Source organism: Biomphalaria glabrata, chromosome 4, assembly GCF_947242115.1.
Source record: "Biomphalaria glabrata chromosome 4, xgBioGlab47.1, whole genome shotgun sequence".
NCBI classification, from domain to species: Eukaryota; Metazoa; Mollusca; class Gastropoda; family Planorbidae; genus Biomphalaria; species Biomphalaria glabrata.
The window spans coordinates 7,215,343-7,234,475 of record NC_074714.1 but is presented as its reverse complement, the minus strand read 5'-3'; the positions used below and the strand labels follow the sequence as shown (position 1 = coordinate 7,234,475).

At 38.0% G+C, this 19,133-nt stretch overlaps 1 protein-coding gene and 1 pseudogene across 4 annotated transcripts in view; both read left to right on the top strand.

Annotated features, from left to right (window-relative positions):
- The window catches only part of LOC106065401 (uncharacterized), a 127,357-nt gene that overhangs the window by 39,252 nt on the left and 68,972 nt on the right, over positions 1-19,133 (top strand). The gene's annotated exons all lie outside the window — the stretch shown is intronic.
- LOC129925764 (uncharacterized) lies at positions 116-9,343 on the top strand (annotated as a pseudogene).

Sequence of the window (19,133 nt, the reverse complement as noted above, 5' to 3'; positions counted from 1 at the left end):
TGTGTGTCTCTGTGTGTCAACATTGCGAGGTGTGTCACTGTATGTCAATATTGCGAGGTGCGTCTTTGTGTGTCAACATTGCTATATGTGTCTCTGTGTGTCAACATTACTATAGATGTCTCTGTGTGTCAACATTGCGAGGTGAGTCTCTGTGTATCAACATTGCTATATGTGTCTCTGTGTGTCAACATTGCGATGTGTGTCTCTGTGTGTCAACATTGCGAGGTGTGTCACTGTATGTCAATATTGCGAGGTGTGTCTTTGTGTGTCAACTTTTCGAGGTGTGTCTCTGTGTGTCAACATTGCGAGGTGTGTCTATGTGTGTCAACATTGCGAGACTGTGTCTCTGTGTGTCAACATTGCGAGTTGTGTCTCCGTGTGTCAACATTGCTATATGTGTCTCTATGTGTGTCAACATTGTGAGTTGTTTCTCTGTGTGTCAACATTGCGATGTGTGTCTCTTTGTGTCAACATTGCGATGTGTGTCTCTATGAGTCAAAATTACTATATGTGTGTCTCTACGAGTCAAAATTGCTATATGTGTCTCTGTGTATTAACATTGCGATGTGTGTCTGTGTGTGTCAACCTTGCCATGTGTGTCTCTGTGAGTGAAAATTGCGACGTGTGTCTCTGTGTGTCAACCTTGCTATGTGTGTCTATGTGTGTCAAAATTGCGATGTGTGTCGCGGTGTCAACATTGCTATGTGTGTCTCTGTGAGTCAATATTGCGATGTGTGTCTCTGTGTCAACATTGCGATGTGTGTCTCTGTGAGTCATCATTGCGATGTGTGTCTCTGAGTCAACATTGCGATGTGTGTGTCTGTGAGTCAACATTGCGATGTGTGTCTCTGTGTGTCAACATTGCGATGTGTGTCTCTGTATGTCAACCTTGCTATGTGTGTCTCTGTGAGTCAAAATTGCCTTGTGTGTCCATGTGTGTCAACATTGCTGTGTGTCTCCATGTGTTTCAGCATTGCGGTGTGTGATCCTGTGTGTCAGCATTATTGTGTGTCTCCTTGTGTGTCAACATTCTGGGTGTGAGCCACTGTGTAAGTCAGCATTGTCTTCTGTGGTCATATCCTCGTAACTCTGCTTTTTTTCTGTGACAACCCATTTCCCTTGTGGTCTTATTCAAAGGCGTAGTGAGGATGGGGGCAAGGGGGCACGATGCCACCCTCAGGGAGGCGCAACAAAGTTTTTTGTAGATATGTTTGTTAGATAATACATTCTAAAATTAATTGTATTATATTATTATTAAATAATTTTTATTAATATGTCAATATTTTTTTTTGTTCATTGAAACTGGGGGTGGGTAGCTTGCCCCGGGCGCACGTTTTGCTTACTACGCCTCTGGTCTGACTGTATATTGACTGTTGGAGCTAATTATGCTAATGGGCGCTAATGTGCTAAGTTCTCACATGGTATGCGTGTTAATAGTGGCTGGTCTTGAATGCAGCTTTTCTTTTTTCAAAGCTGCAGGCCTAACAACACATATGAAACATCTTAATTCGAAAAGAGCATTAGAGGATTAAAATTGAAGAGTTATCTGACAACCTGAGCTCGAGTTACTGCCCCTGTCTGTGTGAGGTCTTTTAATACATTTAGTTAGCATTTTGTTTCTTCCAAACGTTTCTTAAACTGCTGGGTGCTGACAACTGAGGCTTTTTTAGGGAGGGAAAATCTGTTTAATTTGCTTTGTAGTTACTAATCTATATTTGAGAGTTTACCCAGCAAAAAAAACGAAATGATTAACAATGTTTTAAAATTCAATTGATGTCGGTTTTTGTTTTGTGTGTATATTTTCCGAAAAAATTACAAGTATTGAATTAATTTTTTAAGTTTGCCGTTTCATACTTTGTACGCTAGACAAAAACGATTCACATTCCTCTTTCGAAGAAATTTTATTGTCTTCGCCAATGCAAGGATATCGTTTTTTCTTTCGCTAGAGTGGTCATGTTATTTCTTTCACCCGAACGGTCATGTTTTTTCTTTCGCCCGAACGGTCATGTTTTTTCTTTCGCCCCAACGGTCATGTTTTTTCTTTCGCCCCAACGGTCATGTTTTTTCTTTCGCCCCAACGGTCATGTTTTATTCTTCGGCCAGAACGGTCTTCTGAGTGTCGCGAGTTCCTATGAATGTAAAAAGCCCGCTAAAAAAGTGTTTTGTTGAGCCTGCCTTTTCAGTATCAGTCCATTCTCCTTAATTTCACTTCATGTAACCCTCGAGCATCTTACTAGCAGAGATACTACACTGTAGACACCTTGAGAGAGATAGTCTAAAGCTTGGAATCCTGGAAAAAGCGTTTAGGGGACCCTCCTTGGATTCTGTTAGGGAAGCTAACAGCTTCTATAGACTGCCTAGCTGACTGAGGGAGATGTGGACATACATTCTTTTTGTTCCTGGATTCGTAATTAGTCAACATTTGAGAAACACTGAAAGATGAAGGTGGTACGTGGCTAGATGAGGGAAACGTCTGGAAAGATTATAAATGTTTGACCTTACTGACCTAGATCTGTTTGTCGGTGGTGGTCGCGAATGTGTGTCACGAGCTAAAACTGTAACCTCAAGGAAGGGCGATCACTCCCTCTGTACACTTTGTTCTGCGATATTTTAAGCAGAGTTTGTTTTCCTTGGTCCAGGTTTAACAAGATTCGGTTTTTAATAGTAATAAACAAGTGTTAGAGGTTATTACGTTAATATATATATATAATTGGGTAGGGGGAGGAAGATTATGCAATGGAAACGAAATCAACTACTCCTGGAAGACTACAAGTTTTCAATAGTTTCTGTTTTGGTCTACCGATAGTTTTGGGATTGAGATATGCATATGTTGTATCATTATATAAAACTAAAAGAAGAAATCTAGCTTAAGGAGATGTATTAAGACGATCTTGGTGTGTTCCCTATAGTAAAAGTAGTTTACTATTTGTCAGTTATAGAGATCAGGTCTCAATCAAGGAAATCCTATGCCGAACTGGGAGTCGACCACTTAGTGAGGTTGTGACAGAGCGTCCCATGAGGTTTGCTGGACATGTTCTTCGATAAAATGAATTGCTTATACTAAGAGTTGCGATGACATGGAGGCCATTACGAGGAAAGCGCCAACAGGGCAGTCCTCGTATAACTTGGCGCCACACTTTCATAGAGGACCTCAGAGCAGTGGATACCAGGTGTGGAGAGGCTTCAGACATTGCCAGTGACAGATCTTTGTGGAGACAGCTTGTCGCCCAATGCGCTGAACAGCGCCGGAGGATTTAAGTCTAAGTTGACCCTTGACAGTAGTAAGATATTCTTTTACACTTTCAATGAAATAACACAAACTATAAACAATGTATAAAAAAAATGCAGAAAACTTCCTCAATTTGGGAATGTTCGCTCGATTTAAGCTTTTTTCTCTTGGTGCAGTCTTCAATGGGTTTCATAAAAGGTTCACCCAACGCCATCACGGTAATGCTTCTGAATGATTTCCCATTTCTCAGAAAGAGCGTATGTCTTAGGCGTTACGTTTGTCAATTTTGTATTCAAGACATAACAAAAACTTCAACACTACAAACTACGTCACTTAATCTGTCTGATAATAATAATAATCTTTATTATCCGTAAGGAAATTTGTCTTACATTTTGTGCATTACACCAAACAAAAAACATTATAACTATAAGAAACCAAAATGTACATTCACACCAGACTCACTCATAATTTACATGTGACAAAGTTTATACCAGATTGTTCTTATTTAATGATTTGATTGCCAGGGGAACAAAAGAGTGTTTGTGTCTGTTTGTCTTTGCTATCGGTGTCTTGTATCTCTTTTGTTATGGTAAAATCACAAAATCCTGACACAAAGGGTGATTCTTTATTTCGAGGATCTTGTTAGCTTTTTTATAGATGTTTGTCTCAAACAACTGCCCAAATGGGGTTTGTTTTTTGCCAATGATTCTGCCAGCAGCATTTAGGATTCTATGAAGCTTATTTTTATTTTTAATGCTCAGATTGCCATACCAGGCAGTGATATTGAAACTTAAAATTTTGCAGATGTGAGCGTGATAAATCAAGGGCGTTTCACAGCCTTAACACTGCAAGAAAATCAAGGGCGTATCACCGCCTTAACACAGCAAGAAAATCAAAGGCGTATCACCGCCTTAACATAGCAAGAAAATCAAAGGCGTATCACCGCCTTAACACAGCAAGAAAATCAAGGGCGTATCACCGCCTTAACACAGCCAGAAAATCAAGGGCGTATCACCGCTTTAACACAGCCAGAAAATCAAGGGCGTATCACCGCCTTATCACACTGCCAGAAGTACACGAGAAGAGACGAGACTTGCTTATCAAAACACGTATGTGCAGTTGAATCCTATAGTGTCGCCGAGTCGGCCCGAGTTGGATTAAAAAAAAGTGTCGGACTATCAAGGGTCAACTGTAGTAAATAATACATCATTCACCTGATCTCCGCATGTGCAACTCACAGAGATTTGTTACAAAGCTTATATCAACTCGCTCTGTCTGTCTGGTAATAAGTGTGTACAAATTATTTCTCCCAAAACCATTCTCGGATCAAACTGAAAATTTACATAATTATTCATTAGCATAGCCAAGACGTGAGTCAATAAAAAAGTATTCAATTATAAGTTAATTACTGGCAATTCATTAATTTTTTTTTAATAGCAACAAGGGAAACCAATACTTCAGTATTCACAGCTTTGGCTGAATTAGTTGGGTTTAGTCCCCTTAAATAATTGTTAGCGCTATTTCTTCTCACACATTCTCCGATCAAGTTGATACTGTAAACAATTATTTATTGTACCTAACAAAACATGAATCAATAAACAAAAATACTCAATTAGTAAATTAATTATTGGTATTTTCTTTTTGCGAAATCGAATAAGGGTAATAGCTTGTACATTTTTCGTAGAATGTTAAGAACGTAGTTCTTCCCCTTTAAATAGCTTTTTTTCTTTTTTTTTTTTAAAGGATTTTTTTTTTATTTGTTTGGTGTTTCATGTATGTACTCAACACTTTTATTTGTGTCGCGTTTTATCTTCCAGTGTTACAATTTGCCGGCCATTTCAGTACACGGACCAAAAGTTTGGAACTCAATCCCCATTGAGCTCAGACAAACCACATGCTTCGCTACATTCAAGAAGAAGATTATAGCCTCAACTGTTCAAAATCTATTTGGATAACTCTGCCAATATTCTAACTCTTGTTTCTTGTGTTTTTTATGTTCTCAAAACAAAACGCGACATTGCTGGCTATCATCGATATGTAGTCAACATTATTCTTATTTTAGTTATAGACAACATTGTTTATGATTTCTGCGAATGACTTCTGGTGTAAGACGTAGGCTGTTGTTAGCAAAGCCGCATGGGAAGGGTAAGTTCTTTAAAGTTGGACCAATTAAAAGTAAGTTTGCCTTTAGTAAAATGTAGACATTCCAGGGTACATGTGTAGAAATTTAGATCCGCTGAAAGTAACTAAACAGACTATGCTCATTTGGTTTCTGGCGAAGTAAAAACTGGTAAAGAGGATTTCTTGCGCCCCTGGGGAGTCTTCCGCTTCTGTCTGCATATTATTGTTGTTTTTTTTTAATCTGTTCCATGCATTTACCGCAGTGGGGTGCTAGAGTCTGGCGCCCAGCGTGTGTCTCAAGTTTTCTTTTCGTCTGCGTGTTTTCTGCCCATCGATAGTCTCCCTTGTTGAGAAAAACACAATTATTACAATGTTAAATATCAGATGTGAAATAATTCAATTGCAAGTCTAGAAACGATGAGTTAAGAACCATGTTAAAAAAGCAGATATAAATATATATTTGCTTATATCCAAAGGAACATGAACTGACACTTTTATTCCCTCAGGCCCACAAGCTTTCATTAGATTGACCATTTTAAAACATGTTACAGACTTGCTGTTTAGTTATTCCTAATTCGAGATAGTTTCCTACAGTAACATCTTGCTAGGCAATGACTCGTAAGTTGTTAAACTTGTTAGTGACAAAACTACAGTACAAGTCATTGAACTCATTAGCAAGTTTTTCTACGTTGCTAGTGATTCTTTTTAAGTTCTGAGTCAAGTTCTGACCTGTGTTCCTGTTATTCTGTTTATAATATTCCACGCCCGTCTGATGTTACTTGACGTAATCAAGTCCTCCAGTTGAAGGCCGTAATTCTTTCTCCCTTTTTCAAGGGCAGCGTTGAGATTTCGTTGAGCTATTTTCTTTTCTGTATGTCGCTGCCCATAAACTCTCTTTTCTTTGTGTTTATTTCTCTGGTTCTCTTTTGGTGTTGCCCCATGGTTTGTTGTTTGGATTGACCTTTACCCTTTACCTTTTACCTATCCCTTAATCTGTTGGACCGTTGGGATACCAGGCAAGACTTTTCGACCGTATTTCTCCAATCCTACCTTTTTTTTTTTGCCTTGTTTAGAACCTCTCTCAATGGCAGGCCCGTCCATTCTTTAATGTTTATCCTCCCATCGCTTTTTCTGTCTGCCTCTTCTTCTTTTCCCTGGCACTGTTCCCTGAAGGAAGGTCTTTGCGAGCCCCGTAGATCTTGTAATGTGGCCATAGGTTTTAAGCTTTCGTCTTTTTACAATAGTTACAATAGTTGTTTGGATAGATTTGAATATTCTTGGTGCCGAGGCACAACCTTTCGCAGAATTTGATATAATTAGTGACTGCTTCAGTCCATTCTTCAAGGTTTGACGGGTGACTTACCACTTTAAGATTAATTGATAGCCGTTGTCCAGAGTACCTACTTGCAGACATCTCTGTAGGGTATTTCCGCATGTTCCTTGAGTCTTGTTCCCTAGACACGCTGTGAGTAAAAGAATGCTTTTGTGAATTTTTTCGTTTAGTCAATGTCTAACATGTTCAAGCCAATGCAGACTTCTATGTGCTAGTAGCTCATTGACACTGTCAACTCACTGTGAGTTTTGGAAGATTTCAAAAGTGCCTGGATGACAGATCTTTCCATGATTAGATACACATGATATGTAGCAAACCACGCTTACTTGGCACATTGAAAGAGTTAAACTGATCATTGCAAACAGTTTAAAGGCATGTAGAATCTGGTGAACGTAAGGGCATTTAGAATCTGGTGACTTAAAGGCATTTAAAATCTGTTGGTTTAAACGCATTAAGAATCTGATGACTTAAAGGCATCTAGAATCTGTTGACTTAAAGGCATTTAGAATCTGCTCACTTAAAGGCATTTAGAATCTGTTGACTTTAAGGCATTTAGAGTCTGAGCCTCGAGTAAAAAACAATAACACAGTATTCCATCTCGAGACCTCCACAAAGGAATAGAGAGCGAGATCAAATGTGAATTCAAGCCAAGAACAAGTTTGAAGTTTAAAAAATACAATTAATAGCCATCAACTAAAAAAGTATAACACAAAACAAAAAATAATTTTATCTCAAATTTAGAACTCGTCTCCCAGTTATCCAGATGATAGTCACAGGATCAGACAATCAAGCTTGGCACAACATATTACTTTTCACATCTTCAAATTTATCTTTTGTTTTTTTTTTTGGCACTCTTACTTTCCTGGGATTTCTGCCCTTAATCAAAGATAGGCATAACTCTTTCAAACCTCTATCATTGAGACACACCTCAGTTAGGCACAAGTCTATCGGGGGGTCTATCATTTTGTCTCACCTCTATCAGACAGACCTCTATCGGACAGACCTCTATCAGACAGACCTCTATCAGACAGACCTTTAATCGGACATACCTCTATCAGACAGACCTCTATCAGGCATACCTCTATGATACAGACCTCTATGATACAGACCTCTATCAGACATACCTCTATGATACAGACCTCTATGATACAGACCTCTATCAGACAGACCTCTATCAGACAGACCTCTATCAGACAGACCTCTATCAGTTCTCCTAAGATAGGCATAACTCTTTCAAACCTCTATCATTGAGACACACCTCAGTTAGGCACAAGTCTATCGGGGGGTCTATCATTTTCTCTCACCTCTATCAGATAGACCTCTATCAGACAGACCTTTAATCGGACATACCTCTATCAGACAGACCTCTATCAGACAGACCTTTAATCGGACATACCTCTCTCTGACAGATTTCTATCAGACAGACCTCTATCAGACATACCTCTATCAGACAGACCTTTAATCGGACATACCTCTATCAGACAGACCTCTATCAGACAACCCTCTATCAGACAGACCTCTATCAGACAGACCTCTATCAGACATACCTCTATCAGACATACCTCTATCAGACATACTTCTATCATACAGACCTCTATCAGACATACCTCTATCAGACATACCTCTATCATACAGACCTCTATCAGACAGACCTCTATCAGACATACCTCTATCATACAGACCTCTATCAGACAGACCTCTATCAGACAGACCTCTATCAGACATACCTCTATCAGACATACTTCTATCATACAGACCTCTATCAGACATACCTCTATCAGACATACCTCTATCATACAGACCTCTATCAGACAGACCTCTATCAGACATACCTCTATCATACAGACCTCTATCAGACAGACCTCTATCAGACAGACCTCTATCAGACATACCTCTATCAGACATACTTCTATCATACAGACCTCTATCAGACATACCTCTATCAGACATACCTCTATCATACAGACCTCTATCAGACAGACCTCTATCAGACATACCTCTATCATACAGACCTCTATCAGACAGACCTCTATCAGACAGACCTCTATCATACAGACCTCTATCAGACATACCTCTATCATACAGACCTCTATCAGACAGACCTCTATCAGACAGACCTCTATCATACAGACCTCTATCAGGCAGACCTTTATCAGACAGACCTCTATCAGACAGACCTCTATCAGGCAGACCTTTATCAGACAGACCTCTATCAGACAGACCTCTATCAGACAGACCTCTATCATACAGACCTCTATCAGGCAGACCTTTATCAGACAGACCTCTATCAGACAGACCTCTATCAGACAGACCTCTATCATACAGACCTCTATTAGGCAGACCTTTATCAGACAGACCTCTATCAGACATACCTCTATCATACAGACCTCTATCAGACAGACCTCTATCAGACAGACCTCTATCAGGCAGACCTTTATCAGACAGACCTCTATCAGACAGACCTCTATCAGACAGATCTCTATCATACAGACCTCTATCAGGCAGACCTTTATCAGACAGACCTCTATCAGACAGACCTCTATCAGGCAGACCTCTATCAGAAATACCTCTATCAGACAGACCTCTATCAGACAGACCTCTATCAGTTCTCCACGTTTGTGCGCTGTATTCTCTCTAAGTTGAAGGTGAACGAAAACTAAATAGTTGGCGTAGCTTCAGAAGTGGCCGGGGGTGGGGTGGGGGGCAAGGGGTAGAAGCAACATGGACGTAACTTTTCAACGAATATTTGTATCAGCACGTGTATTATCGATCGTTTCTATCTCCTCGTTGTCATGGAAACAAACATCAAAACCCTACCCAAACACTTCAAAAAGTACGCTAGTCTTAGGTTCTTTTCTATTGAAAACGTGGGTTGTTTCGTTTATACGGGTTGCTGTTTTTTTTTAAATTTTGTTTCGTTTACACTACACTTCTTGGTTCCTTATCCGTGTGATACAATTTTTTTTTAAAATCTACACTTCTTGTTTCCTTATCCATGTGATACAATTTTTTTTTAAATCTACACTTCTTGTTTCCTTATCCATGTGATACAATTTTTTTTTAAATCTACACTTCTTGTTTCCTTATCCATGTGATACAATTTTTTTTTTAAATCTACACTTCTTGTTTCCTTATCCATGTAATACACATTTAAAAAAAATCTACACTTCTTGTTTCCTTATCCATGTGATACAAATTTAAAAATAAATCTATTCTTCTTGGTTCCTTATCCGTGTGATACAAATTAAAAACAAATCTATTCTTCTTGGTTCCTTATCCATGTGATACAAATTTAAAAGTAATCTACACTTCTTGGTTTTTTATCCATGTGATACAAATTTAAAAAAAATCTACACCTCTTGGTTATACGAATTAAAAAAAAACAACAACTTAGCAGCTCTGAAAATTACTATATTGTAACACATTTTACTATTGATCTGATTTGTCTTGGAAATTAATCAGTTGATATACGCACAGATTTGACACCATTGATGACATTACTTCCTGTTCTGAAATGATTGAAAATGTATCAACAGGCGTCCTTCTAGAAACAGGTCATCAGACAGTGACAAGCTTGATGGCGAAATTCTAACAAAAATTCATGGGGAAATTATATGCACTCATATAACTTCGTTATATTCTATATTTAGCTTGGAAATATTTTGAAATCGGTCAGTAATTTAGGTCGGCAGATGACCCTTTAGTCCAGACGTCCCTATTTGGTGTGAGGGCGTGAGAGGGAGGGGGTCGGCGTTACAGCAGACTAAGGTCATGAGCATAGTTGATCTCCATGGTAACGTAAGCGATGTTTTTTTATTTTTTTAGACAACAAATCGATACCTGCAGAAAGACTTTATTTCTCCAAGAGGACATGACGCATCAGTTGTATATTTGGGCATATAAGGACGATTCGCAACTGTAGTATTTTTTGTTAGGCAAAGAAGTACATGCCGCAACTGTTGTATTTTTTTGGGAGGGACACTAGAGAACATGTCGCAATTGTTGTATTTTTGTTTAAATTTTAGGACATCTGATGACATGTCGCAACTGTTCAATTTTCTTTACGACATTCGAGGATATGTCTCAACCGATTTACGCTTTAACATCAGTAGAAGACGTGTATTTTATTAGGAAACAGGAGGACATGTGTTTCATAAGGACTCAAGGGGACATGTGTTTCTTTAAAGCAAAAGATATTTGTTTTATTAGGACACAAGAGGGCATGTGCTTATACCTATGAGTAGGACAAAAGAGGACATGTCCATTGCTACACAAAAAGAGGTGCTCATGTTCTGTGTGTACCTCTAACCCTAACAACAAAATATTTAAAAAAAAAGATTATTATTAATATCATCAGTAACATCACCACTGACATCATCATCATCACTATCGTCATCAGTGACATCCTTTTTAACATCATTACCAACATCATCGCTAACATCAACGCTAAAATCGTCACCGAAAACACCATCAACATCATCATTATCATCGGGATTAACATCATCACTGACACCATCATGTCGGTCAAGTCAATGGGGTGGTCAACCTTTTTTTAGGTATAGGGAGTCAGTTTATTTTCGATACGTACGCCATAAGTCGCTTAAAAAAACAACATCCAGTCCTATGGAATCGAACCTCGGTAACAGTATTCACTCTGGGCAGGAATTTCGAATGGCCGGATAATACCACATATTCCCCACGGGCCGTATTTATTAACCTTTCACGCAATAGGGAAGAGGTTCTTGAAGTATTTATTTTTAGCACCAAACTAGTGATACTGCTGATGTCTCTATAGAGATCGATACTAAAGGAAAACCATATCCCATGATCTTACTTTACAATTGTTCACTAACCATTTTTTTTTGTTATGATCTAATGAAAATTCGGCCTGGATTTTTTTTTAGTATCATTATTATTATTTATATTGCTTTGTATTAAAGTTGAACTATTATTAATTGCTTCGCTTGGTTCAACTTTTGAAGGTTAGAAACGATAACTCTAGCAAAATGTAAGCTCAAAATGATTTATAAGTTATCTCCCTTGCGTTCCAAATGCGTTCTATAATCAAGCTAATTCACACGTACTATATAGATTTTCTTTCGATCCAAAGGCTTCAACATTGCGCATTTATTTCTCTTTCTCTCTCTCTCTCTCTCTCTCATTCCTGTCTCCTAATCTATTAAATCTGAGATTTTGTTAAAAATGTTCTCTCTATTTCACATATTAAAGATGGAATCAGGGACTGTATAGAAACTCCTCCTTTCTTGCTTTCCAATGATGTACTGAGTTCTGCTTCTACACAAACCATAGACATGAACACATCAAATGCTATCAATTAAAAAGATCAGTTCTAGTCTAGTCCCTTCACCCCACCAACGCATTCCTAGTTCACTTGAAATTTTATTTGATCAAACTTTCGTCATGAGCCTTATCTTATCTTCTTATCTTCTTATATAATACAGACGTTACTTCAAAAAACAAGATGATTACGTCCTACGCGTCAAGCATTTAGTCATGCATATTAACCAATGACTTAAATTCTGCCAAGTCACTGGTTTTCCTGGCTAGCTCAGGCAACCCATTCCATGCTCTAATAGCACTAGGGAAGAAGGAGTATTTGTACAAATTTGTCCTAGCATATGGGACGAGGAATGTGCCTTTATCTTTGTGTCTTTCAGAGTATTTTATTAAATTTTGTTTTTGTATTTGAAGATTATGGTTCAGTGTTTTATGTATGATTGCTACTTTACTTTTGAGCCTTCTGTCCTGAAGGCTTTCTAAATTTAGTGATTTTACTAAAGGTGTTACTCTAGTCAAATGTAAATATTCGTTTGTTATGAATCTCACTGCTCTATTTTGTGTCTGTTCCAGTTTTTTAATGTTTTCTTGAGTTGAGGGGTCCCAAATGGAGGATGCATATTCTATTATTGGCCTAACCAAGGTTAAATAACATTTTAGTTTTATGTTCTTATTTGATTTATAGAAATTTCTTTTAATAAATCCTAATGCTTTGTTTGATTTTTTTGTAGTTTCATCAATATGTGGATTCCATGACAGTTTTTCATTTATTATAACACCTAGGTATTTTGCGTTTTTAGTCTGTGTTACTGGTTTGCCATGAATAAGATAAGTGGAATTAATTTGTTTTAGTTTTTTTGTTACTCTTAACAACTGACATTTTTCTGGGTGGAAAGACATGCTCCAATTTGATTCCCATTTCTGTAATTCATCTAATTCTCTTTGTAAAATATCTGTATCCTGTGTTGTTTTTATTCTATATATTATGCAATCGTCTGCAAATAATCTGACTTTTGTTCCTGAAGTAATGCAATTTGGTAAATCATTTATGTCAATTAAAAATAGTAGTGGACCCTAGACTGTTCCTTGTGGTACACCTGAGTTTACTGTTACTTCTTAATTTATATTGCCTTAAAATTGTAAACCAAACTTCTTAATTTATATTGCCTTACAATTGTAAACCAAACTTCTATATTAATATATCTTGCCTTTAAATTGTAAACCATACTTCAACATTAATATATTTTGTTCTTGGAAAGGCATAGCAAGTGTCTAAATGGATATGCTTTTTTTGTAAAAAAAAAAAATAGGTGCCGGTACTCAGTGACGGATTGCCTAACTTTTAACTACTAATAAATTAATATTAAACGTAAAAATATAAGAAAAGTAATATTTTTTCCCCACATTGAAAAAGGTGCCGGTACGCCGTATCGGTGCGTACCGTCACTAAAAAGCCTATTTTAATGTATCTTGCCTAGGACATGCATCACACATGTGTATATTAATATACTGATTTAATAATGAATAGTATGACTATCACATACATAAAAAAGACCCAACCTCAGTTTGTTGGTTTAAAAGTTTGAACATAATTTTTTTAATGGTAGGGAGTGATTACTGGGCTAAATCAAATAATAAATAAATACATTTTAGTCCAATCATTGCATTGGTTTCAATGGTATGTTTCTAGAATACTTTTACTAGATGGTCAAAGTCTCAAAACATAAAATGTAAGGCTCTTTTTCTTATTTCTAGAGAGAAGATCTATTTAGGCTGAAAACCAAATATTCCATGCCTTTTGGCAGAAAATCAAATTATTTCATGCATTGACTCATTTCAACATACATATTCCTTGAAAACCAAACTATTCCATGCAAATGCCTAATACCTGTCATTTTTTTTTTTTTTACATCGTAATTGATGCTAGTTGTAAGTATCAACTGTCTGACATGTTGAGTGCAGATATGAAATTCCTAGAAATTGAAATGTCTAATACTGATCTTACTTCCATGACATGAAATGTTGTTGGCGCCACCCTCATAGAAATGAGAGGAAATCCTGTCGCCCACGCAAAAGCCCCCCTACCCCCTTCTCCACACAATTTGGAAAGTCTAGTGCTAATGTAGCTTGCAAAATGACATTTGTAGTGTCGCTACATTTGACATGTACCACATGGCATATAAATTAAAAAGGAGTTACGAACCAGGGGCATGTCAAATGAAAGAGAGAGTGAGGGGGGGGTGAGTGAGAAGAGAAAGAGACAAAGAGATAGAGAGACACACGGAGAGAGACACACAGAGAGACACAGAGAGAGAGAGACAGAGGGAGAAACACAGAGAGAGAGACACACAGACACGGAGAGAGAGACCGACAGAGAGACACAGACGCAGAGAGAGACACACACAGAGAGACACAGACACACAGAGAGAGACACAGAGACAGACACAGAGACAGACACACAGAGAGAGACATAGACATAGAGAGAGAAATAGAGAAATTGACGGAGAAATAGAGAGACAGAGAGAGAGAAAGGAATAAAAATCAGTACATTATGCAGAAACACCGAGAGGGAGGGCCGGAAAAGGGAGACTGGTCAGACAGTAAGGATCTTAGAAAGAGAGAGAGAGAGAGAGAGAGAGGAGCACGGAGAGTAAGGGATTGAAAAGACAAAAAGAGGGGAAAAGAGAGAAGACTTAGAAGATAGTGGAGGCATTGAGAGAAAGAGAGACAAAAGAGAAACGTGGAAGAAATAAAATAAAAACGAAATGATTACAAAACTTTTAACTTAAAAAAAATCATGGGAAAAGCAAAGAAACAAAATGTCCAATTAACGTTAATTAATGCTCGCTAATGAAAGAAACAAGATTTGAACGATTATGGCGCGGGTTCCCAAACTCTTTTCCGCGGAACTCCGTAGTGTTCTTGGGGCTCTGAGTAGACTATTTCTTCCGCAATCATTGGGAGTAAGTAAGTAGTGCGCGTGAAGTAATTCCTAAATAATGGCAGAAGTACCAATCCCACACATCTTCGCACATTTGCCTCATATTTTGTTTTTATCCTTTTGTAAGGTTTATACTTCTTATTGTTTCGTAAACTTATCTTATCTTATCTTATATAATACAGACGTTACTTCAAAAAAGAAGATGATTACGTCCTACGCGTCATGCATTTAGTCTTGCACATTAACCAATGACTTAAACTCTGCCAAGTCACTGGTTTTCCTGGCTAGCTCAGGCAACCCATTCCATGCATAGCATATGGGACGAGGTATATGCTTTTATCTTTGTGTCTTTCTGAGTATTTTATTAAATTTTGTTTTTGTATTTGAAGATTATGGCTCAGTGTTTTATGTATAATTGCTACTTTACTTGGAGCCCATCTCACCCCACCTGCCCAAATCCTAATCTACCTTAACTTCAGGGAACCACGATTTTATTTTTAATTGCTAAAAACGAAAAAATTCCGTTATGTCCAAAATTCGAGAGTCTAAACGTGGTGCCCTTTAAAAGTCGGTGGCTGTGTGGGCCGCGGCTATGAAATATTCATCCATCTGTTTGGACCGGGCTGTAAAGATGAATGCTGCGGAAACAACGGTCTGACGACTGTACATTAGCTCTTGGACTGATTTCACTGCTTGGTAATGATCTTAGGGTTCAGGTTAAAGGTCATTGTAGGATAACACGTTGCCATGGAAGCGTGGGCTACGATGATGAATATTGTTTGTTTGTTTCGTTCCGTTTAGCGTTTAGTTTGTTCTGTACCGACGGTATGTCAAGCAGATAAAATTCAAACGAATTCATGCAATACATTTTTTAAAAAAGTAGAATCTTTGAGTTGCTAAGCGATAGCATAAATGAAATTAAAAAAAAAACAAGGAGTATATAAGGGAAAGAACCGCACAATTAAATATGAATTCTCTTAATATTGCAAGATTTATTTCCCTTTTCCCCTGTACAACACAAAATTTATTCAGTACCACTAATGAAAATTAACGAACTGGTTAATTTCTTTGACTGATTTACGAGTTGTCATTGACATTGAATAATTGTACACAGTTTCCACTTGATCCTAGAATGGAAAGCGAGAGAAATAACGTATGTGTGAATAATATAGATAGCTCACCAGACAGACAGACAGACAGGCTTCGCAAAAAGAAATATCAAATGTACAGTAAAGTAAAGAAAAAGTTCCCCTTTCAGACCATACTATCTACAGGGCTGATGATGTAAAGGTTAACAAGGGTGTCATGTGGCTAGCACAACCACCAACCGCCTTTACTTTTCTCCAACTAGTGTCCGGTACCCATTAGAGCTGGGTGGACTCAGAGGCGCCCAAAGATCCCGAAATTAAAAATCTCTGTCTTCACCAGGATTCGAATCCGGGACCACGCGGTTCGGAAGCCAAGCGCTTTTCCGCTCAACCGCGCCTCCTTTCGGTGTAATAATGCTCTTTAATGTGTTTTATCTTAGCGTCCGTAGCCCCGTACTTTATTTTGTTTAAATTCCCTAATTAATTTGTAGCGATTGTTATCACTATTGTGTAAAAGACTTTCGTTTCGCCCTGAATTGCCTTACAAATTAATTCTGCTCTTTAGTCCATTAGTGGTTGGGTTGTATCCCTTGAATATATATACCCCGTAAGTTTGCATCTCTCCGTTATGTAATCGGTGGGTTTTCAAGTAACAAAACAGAATGCTCGCTTGGAGATTCTAACTTATTCTTAACAGTCTACATGCAGAAACATTCAGACCACAAAAATATCAATTTATTGTGACTATAGCAAACAACATAAGTTAGCTCGCTTTGTTATTTAATTACTAGGGAAATTAGCTACATTGTTGCTATTGAGTACATGTTCGTGTATGTGATGCGGCCATTAGAAAAGGGGAGCGTATTTGTTTGGTTGTGTATGCTTCAGATTTTCTGATGAAACCTTATGTGGCTTGGTGTGATTCAAGTGAATTAATAGAATTGATGGAAACGAATATTCACATTTGACTAGAGTAACACCCCTAGTAAAATCTTACAATTTAAAAACCCCACAGGATAGAAGACATAAAAGTAAATGAGCAATTATACATAGAACTAAACCATAGAAAAACCGTATAAATACTCAGAAAGACACAAAGGTGAAGGCAAATTCCTCGTTCCATATGCTAAAAAGAAATTATACTAATGCTCCCTCTTCCCTAGTTCTACTAGAGCATGGAATGGGTTGCCTGAGTCAGCCAGGAAAACCAATGACTTGTCAGAATTGAAGTTATTGATTAACATGCATGACTAGATTGTCCTACGGACACGCGTAGGACGTGATTATCTTCTTCTTTTTTTTTCAGTAACGTCTGTATTTTATAAGATAAGATAAGTGGATGAGAAGACGTGAGACAAAAAAAAGTCGTGTATTTGTAGTGAGTTAGATTTTGTTTAAAGTATCATTTCCCATATTCCAGGTTTTGTTTAAAGTATCATTTCCCATGTTCCAGGTTTTGTTTAAAGTATCATTTCCCATGTTCCAGGTTTTGTTTAAAGTATCATTTCCCATGTTCCAGATTTTGTTTAAAGTATCATTTCCCATGTTCCAGATTTTGTTTAAAGTATCATTTCCCATGTTCCAGGTTTTGTTTAAAGTATCATTTCCCATATTCCAGATTTTGTTTAAAGTATCATTTCCCATATTCCAGATTTTGTTTAAAGTATCATTTCCCATATTCCAGATTTTGTTTAAAGTATCATTTCCCATGTTCCAGATTTTGTTTAAAGTATCATTTCCCATGTTCCAGGTTTTGTTTAAAGTATCATTTCCCATATTCCAGATTTTGTTTAAAGTATCATTTCCCATGTTCCAGATTTTGTTTAAAGTATCATTTCCCATGTTCCAGATTTTGTTTAAAGTATCATTTCCCATGTTCCAGATTTTGTTTAAAGTATCATTTCCCATATTCCAGATTTTGTTTAAAGTATCATTTCCCATGTTCCATCTACTCTTAGGTTGAACCTGTGTAGTCAAACTAACGTTTCATTTAATCTTGAACTGTGTTTCAGTTTATTTAAAGTTCCACTTTCAGAATGTAATACGCCTACATCGGTTTAGTTGTACTAGCTGTTTGGAGCTACATTTGTAAGCCTCCATGCACTAAGACTCCGTGCTGGGATTAATCCCTTACAGCACGGTCCAGTGTTCAGTAGGGTATGCATGTCTCCGTACAGAGCAAGACCCCCGCATGCACCAGTTCTATCTGTTTCAAGACTATTCGTATCTTTGAATGTGTTTCTGAGCACCCTGCATTCGTAGAGGATGTGCTCCACGGTCTCGTCTTCAGCGTGGCAGTGTCGACATCTGGGATCGTGATTTGCCCGGTTCCGGTCAAATTTTGATGTCCGTTGCCGACACTATGGAGAGTCGGTGGAAACAGTGACGCATCTCTTGCTAGAGTGTCACTGTTTCCGAGAGCTGCGGGGTAGTTTGTCTGCAGAGTCACTTGACCTGTATGGGAGCTTAAACGCACTACGCCTAACAGCAGAGTTTCTCGCCAAGGCTCTATGGGAAGACTGATCCTTCCAGTCTTGCCACCAATTGGAGTTCATCTCAGGGATCGTGATTCTCCCGGATCCTAGCGAAGTAGGATCCTATCGGACAGTGTCCAGTGCGGAATCGTGGCAAGATTGCCTGCTCCTTTCTCTAGTTGCCACAATTCTTTTTTTCTGTTTTTGGCGTTTAAGAACTTTCCTGACTTCCCGTCCCGTGCTACAAAGGTCCCAGCTGTTGTACCATTTGGACTTGATCCATTCACAAATCCTCGCATTGCACTCTCGTATGTTTGAGCTCCTCTGGTGAGTCTAAAAGCGTTCCTAGCTTCGCCAAACTGTCGGCCCTCTCGTTTCCTCTGATTCCACAGTGTGATGGAGCTACAAACCAACCATCGGGTGACAACTATTAATAGCAAAAAATTATTTCTGCTTACTCACGATGCAAAACAGCATGCAGAACGAAGAAATAAGACCAGAGCGTAATGAATAAATTGACTTAGTATATCAGCATTTAAATCTTCCCACGCCTTCAAAATGTCAACATACTCATTTCGCTAACAGATTTGTAATTAAGTGAACTAGAAACTGAAAATATTCAAACACCAATGACTCACAATAATACATT